Here is a 6,528-nt window from a genome sequence, read left to right on the forward strand (position 1 = left end):
TGCTTCTCTCCAAATTTTCCCCTAATGGGGAGACTTACACCCCTGCCCTTCATTTTCCTTCATGTTTCTTTATAAGTCAAAACAAAGAATATTATTTTATTTCATGTTATTTTATTACATTTATTTTTTGCTTTTAAAAAAGTGAAATGAGGGAGGGATTCAGTTCGTAATTAGGGGAGGAGTCGTTTTTGGACTCAATCCTCAACATGAAATCTGTTATAAATGGATTTTGCCAAATTGCTGAACAGAGTGCAAATTTGTAATGAGCCAGTTTTTTAATAGGTTTAGTTCTTTGGGCTCTTTCTGCAAGCCCAACCCTCGTGTCATTTCACTGACACTTTGTCCTTGAAAATCTTGTTCTGCAACCTCCTTTTAAAACTACGTGATACACATGCTTAAGCCCTCACAGCTGTGACAGCTCAAGACAAAAAGTAGTCAGCCTAGGTTTTGGCACACCTAGAGTCTTCTTAAAGTAATCTCATTTGTGCTCGTCCTAGAACTGTTCTTATTAGTCAGCGACCTTATCTCTTATCCACAGCCAAGGATGGCATTGTGGCTTCCCAAAGCACTGTTGCTACATTGGTGAAGGGGACATCCAGATCTTAGTTACAGCAGGCACCATCTTTGGAATCGACTCTGCTGAAAAACTGCTGAAGCCCTTCATCTGTTTTATTTCCCTTGCTTGAATAATGGACTAAACAGGCATACTAAAGAGTACAATGGCTCCAGCCATTTGAAATGCTAATTCTTGTCTGAGCTACAATAGGTTGAGCATATCAACCCCTCTTATATCTTATTGGTTGTAAAGATAATCAGATTCTTTTAGAAGAACAGTATCGAATTAATTATATTCAATATTCAGATTCCACTCAAATCTTTCTCATGCATGCAAGGACTGAGAGCACCTTTGGACATAAGAATATGTTTAGATTTATAGCATATTTATAGGTAAACCTTTAACACTTTGAGAAGGACTTCTTTACACTGGATAGAGTCACCTGGTAAATGCTGAAATTTGTTCATGTTTTACAAGACCTTCTAAAATGTTTTTCTTGGAACTGGATCTAGTGTTCCAGCTATGTATACGCTTGCTATGTTTTCAGTTTATTTGAACACATGAAGATATCTCACAAGCACCTTTGCAAAAGACCAGTCAAACTGTAAAAACAAACATGTTGTTCATCCAGATTGTCTGCTGTTGACCCAATCTGTGCTTTGTATTTTCCAGACTGTAGTGTAAATGTTTCCAGGGACAGATGTTATGAGAGAGCTCTGAAAACATCTGATGCTACTTCAAATAATTTCCAATGATAATTTTCAAAACAGAGGTATATTGTACATATTTGGTTTATGCAAGTATTTTTGTTTGTGTTATACTTGCATAATACATTGACTGATTCTTCAAAAATATCTTTCTATACAGATAAACAATTATAATGCCACTTCTAGAACCATGGTGAGGAGGCATGAGGAAGAAAAAATAAAATAGTCCTAGATTGTAATACATCTGTCCAAGTTTGCAAAAATGTTGATGGCTTCTAAGATTATAAAAACATTTGCAAGAAAATTGAGGGAGAAGGAAAAAAACAGATTTGTGCAGAACACAAAATGAAAATTGCTAAGCTTTAGACTTTAATGAGATACAGTGCATAAATGTGAGTGGAAGTAAAGGACAGCTTCTGACTTAAACTGGAACTTCAGATCAGCAGTTCAGTTCAGGTAGATGAATATCCATTATCACAATGGATCACTTAGAGCTTTTAAATAGCAGGAAGAATTGAGAACTGTCCATGAGGATTTATCTGTGATAAGCAATGGCATTAAAAGTAAACAAATGTTTAAGCCTTCTTCATTTGTTGAAAAAGTTACAGAATTATTTTTTTGTTGGGAAGTAAAATATTTCTGAAAAAAAATTTTTTTTGGGAAAAAGATGTTTGTATTTTTAGAATAAAAATATTTGTATTAGATAATATTCTCTGTAAAGAGCATTGCAGAATGGATTTTTCAGCTGTTTTGTCTATCATAAGATTTCACTTAAGTCAGTACTCCTGGAGAGCTACAAGTTGTAGGCATAAATTGTTTAAGGAAAATATATGTGTAGTGGGAATTAATTCATCAATACAAGACAGGTTTTTTGTAAACTCTTCCTGAAATATTCTCTTCCTGACACTCTTCAGTATAATGCCCTGAAAATCTGCAAGTTTCCCCATTTGATAATAACAGATAATATTCCATTTGGAGCCTATAGGATTCCAAACAAAATGGAGAAGAATTGGCAAATTCACAAAATAAATTATAGTCAAGTCCCAGCACCAACATAGTTAAAGGTACAACTCAATAGTTGAAGTTTTTATTTTAACCTGAAGTAGTTATCTGGTTTTAGGTCTATGTGCCTGAATAAAGACGAGTCAATTAATATAGAAAAGCATTTTAGTAGTTCTCTTTGAGGGCTTCAGCTCACTTTATCTGATTGCTGATGAGGTGTTTAATGTTAGCGAGTTGAGTTAGTGATTACAATCATTTTAGGAGCCAGAGTGTGTCTATTGATAACTCCGTTATGTATGGACAGCTGGAGACAGAGAACTGCCACTGGAAACGTACGGGATTCTCTGTTTCTGTGAGAAAAGATTATGGGCATCATGTCTTGCTACCTGGCAGTGCTTGTTACTGACTTTCATTCATGAATACAGGGACTAAGGCATCTTTAATTTCTAAGACATCCTTTTTTATAGAATTTTTTTTTGTTGGTTTGGTTTGTTGGGGTTTTGTTCATTTGTTTGTTTTTCCCTAAACTGTGATCTTCCTGTTATTTTCATGAAGGAGAAGATCTCTGGACTCAAGGAGCACTCCTCAGCAGAGGAGGGCAAAGCAAAACCATGCGGCAAAGAAGTGTGCAGTTTTGCCAGGGCCCATTCAGGTTCACTGCAGTTCATTCTTAAAAGCTTTCACATGTGACTTAGATTTGCCTGATCTGGCAGTTGGGAACTGCTGCAGCAAATAGTAACAGTAAATAAGAGATATAAAATAGCTCTTCACAGAAAAGTGACTTTGGAAGGACATCATTGACACATCAGACTGTTGCATTTAGCAGAGCTAGTTCTTAAACTCTGAGTGATTAATAAAATCGTATTGTTTGTTTTTTCCTAGAACTTCAAAGCTGAGGAGGAGGAACATTGGAGGAGGTTTTACGTAGTGTTTCAGAATTATTTAATCACAGTAGTAGATACAAATGGTACCTCAGAGTACTTTTCAATAAGGAAATTAGTATCTATCTTTCAATCTAACAGTATGTAAATTTTGAGCAAAGATTCAGGATTTGGTAAGAACCATGCCTCTCAGATGTCAGAAGGAGTTTATGGAGTTGACAGCTGATAAAAAGGGAATATAATCCAGATTTTAATTTTTTTTTTCTTCTTCTCCAATGCTGCGTTCTATGAAACCAGTAATCCATCCCCTCAGCTGCACTTTTGGGTTTCACAGAATATGCTTGTCATCATGATGTAATGATTTTTCAAAAAATTGATTGTTCTCTATTTGTATCACTACAGGACAGAGTTCAGGGGTTTGTTTTATTTTTTAGTACATTTTTACCTATGGATGTGGTCTCCACAGGAATCTTTAAGAAAGTTTTGCCCTGTACTGTCTCATAGTGAGTTGAAAAAGAAACATCCAATTTAGGTTTTATTTGTATTAATAATTTAATTATTTATGGATATATTTGAACATGTACCTTAGAAGCCTTATGTCAATCTGGAGAACTGTGAGGGACCCAGAGTGAATTGGCCAGTTAAGCTGCATTTACAGATGTTTACATTGGCAGAGCAATGCAAAGCAGCTGGGTAGTGAGCCTTAGTTTTCCCTCTACCTTCTGTCCTCCAGGTTCACTGTGTTGCTTGGACTTCCCTTCTGTTCCGCTACCTTCATCTAGCACAATTTCCCACTATTGCCTTGCACTTGTGTATTCATGTATTTGCCAGAGTTCTCATTCTTCTCATATTCCCCTTTTCCTACTCTCTGCTTATATGTTTAGAAGAGAAATAAGTTTAGTAATTATGCCTCTCAGAAGGGCTGATTATGAGCAGGATTAAATCTGCAACTTGTGCCTTTAATAAAAAAAATAAATCCCAACATTAACCCTTTATCAGCAACTTGTGAGAGCAGAGTCAACAATGATGTTTGGCAGAAGATTTTTACAACCATAATTCAGTGAGAAACAGTAAATGATTTTTCCCAAGATGGCCACCCAAACATCAATAAACCAGGAACTAATACAGTAATAAGTGGTAAGAAATCAGTCATTTGTAGCAGATACATATAATAAAATCTCTCTGATTCTACCACTGACCCTTCAAAGTCAAGACCATGTGAAACAAGGATGTTTTCTTAAAACAAAGAAGAAATAATTTATGTTTGGACCTTTTGTCTGCTGTTTTCTTCTGATACAGTAAATCACATTTTTAGCTCTCTTTTATCAAGCCACAAGTGTTAAAAACACATTTCTTACTAAATAAAATTATTTTCTTCAGTTATCTGATTTCTGGACATTATGAATTATATAGAAGGAAATGCGTAAGCATATTTTCAAGGAGACATTCTTTGTCTGCTCTTCCTGGTACCTGAGATATAAAGTTAAGGCAAACTCAGTATAAACTCAATTATATAGATTTGATTAAACTGAAATTCCAGGTTCTTAGTGAAGGTGGGATTATACTTGTTTGGTTTTGGTGGATATAAAAAGGTGTGCGTTTCTTGCTGGTAAAATGAAGTAAAATGTTAAAAGCAAAACAATCAATTTTAAAAACATAGTACTGTGTTCAAGCTAAAGAAATCACTGAAACTATTTCTAATCAATTTCTATGTTCATTACTTAAAGAATGTTATTGACCAGTTTGAAGCCTTTATTTACTCAGCATCCCACTTTGACAATACTTCGTCATTATTTCTTCAATATGCAAAATGTAAATTAAAAAAACCTGTGTATAAATTCTGGATATTATATTCGGTCAATGTGTATAATAAAAATGAATGTTTTTGCTATATAAGGCATTATATTTTTATTATATGCATTTTTAAAAATGGCAATATAGTTCTCTTCACTTGTCAGTATGCATTGATGGGTTTTGTTTTGTTGTTTGGATTTGGTTTTTGGGTTGTTTTTTTTATGAGACAAATGTAAGAAAATATAGAGGATATATATAACCAGAAATAAGAAAACATTACCAGAATGTATTTGGCTACCAAAAGCAAAAGATAACTTAATGAGACTAGTTCTGTTTTCCAGGTTCTTTCTGTCTGTCTTGGATACCCTCAAACAGCAGCCAGATGCCACTGCCCCTGACCTTGCGTTGATGAAATGGATACTAATCTGCTTCTGTCGTGGCCAGAGCCCCTCTTTGCTGGAGTGGGTCAGGAGGCCTGAACCAGAGAAAAAAAGTCATATCTGTCCTGGTAAGGAGAGGAAGGGTGCAAGTGCTAGGTTTCTAAGCTAAGATGACTTTACATTTAGTTTTTATTTGTGTATTTGTAAGTTCCTTAGAAAATTAGTCACAACTCCAAAGATCAGATCTGATTTTGACAGTCCCTTGTATTCCTAGGACATATACTGTCCAAAGATCCATACCGTGCATACAGATCCACTCATATTAACTAGGGAGCTGTGAGTGACAGTAACATAATATAAATAATGTAGGTACTGTAATGGAAATATTACTCAGTAATGTACACACTGAATTCAAACTTTTGGAAAAATAGCTTCAGGAAGGCTGATGTTAAAAAACAGAATATATTTAACCAAGTGTCATTGAGTAATAAAACAAAGGGACAAATTTCAAGATCTACACTAACATTAAGTCAATAAATGCATGTGCAGTCCAAAGAGGTGACAGACAGATATATTGTACAAAAAGGATTTCTCATACAGATTCTGTCAATATAAATATATTGTGTCGACATACATGTGCCTTGTTGTGCTGCCTTGTCATAATTGCAGTCTCAAGAGCTTTAATTATCTCTTTAAACCATCGGTATTTACATTTGGTTTGTCTCACGGTCCTTCATTGCTAATGTGTCACAATCTTTTTTTTCCCATGTGGGGGTGACAACTGGTCACTCTTCATTAATAAAATGACAAGTCTCTTATCCATGTTGTGCTCACAATAGGCTTTAGACAGTTAAACTTCAAGAGATTAAATTACCTCTGTGGTTATCCTACAGAACACACAGTTCAACTGAAAATGTCTATACATCATTGTTTTTCTTCTGTCAAGACTGAATTCTGTTTTCTAAGACTAAGTGAAGTTGAGATTAGAACAAGAATATACAGTGACATGTATGGTCAATCCTTATAAAACTATAATGTAATAAGGAAAAATGATATTCCTGTGAGCACTATCAGTCACTTCACTGAAAGGATAAATACATAAAGAAATGTTCCTAAAATTATATTTTAGAGACCCCTCATGAAATCTAGTAAATGAAGTTTTGGTTCTGAAATTCAACATTACCCCTAGACTTCACAGAATCACAGAA

Source organism: Chaetura pelagica, unplaced genomic scaffold, assembly GCF_000747805.2.
Source record: "Chaetura pelagica isolate M959 unplaced genomic scaffold, ChaPel_1.0 scaffold117, whole genome shotgun sequence".
Taxonomy (NCBI): domain Eukaryota; kingdom Metazoa; phylum Chordata; class Aves; order Apodiformes; family Apodidae; genus Chaetura; species Chaetura pelagica.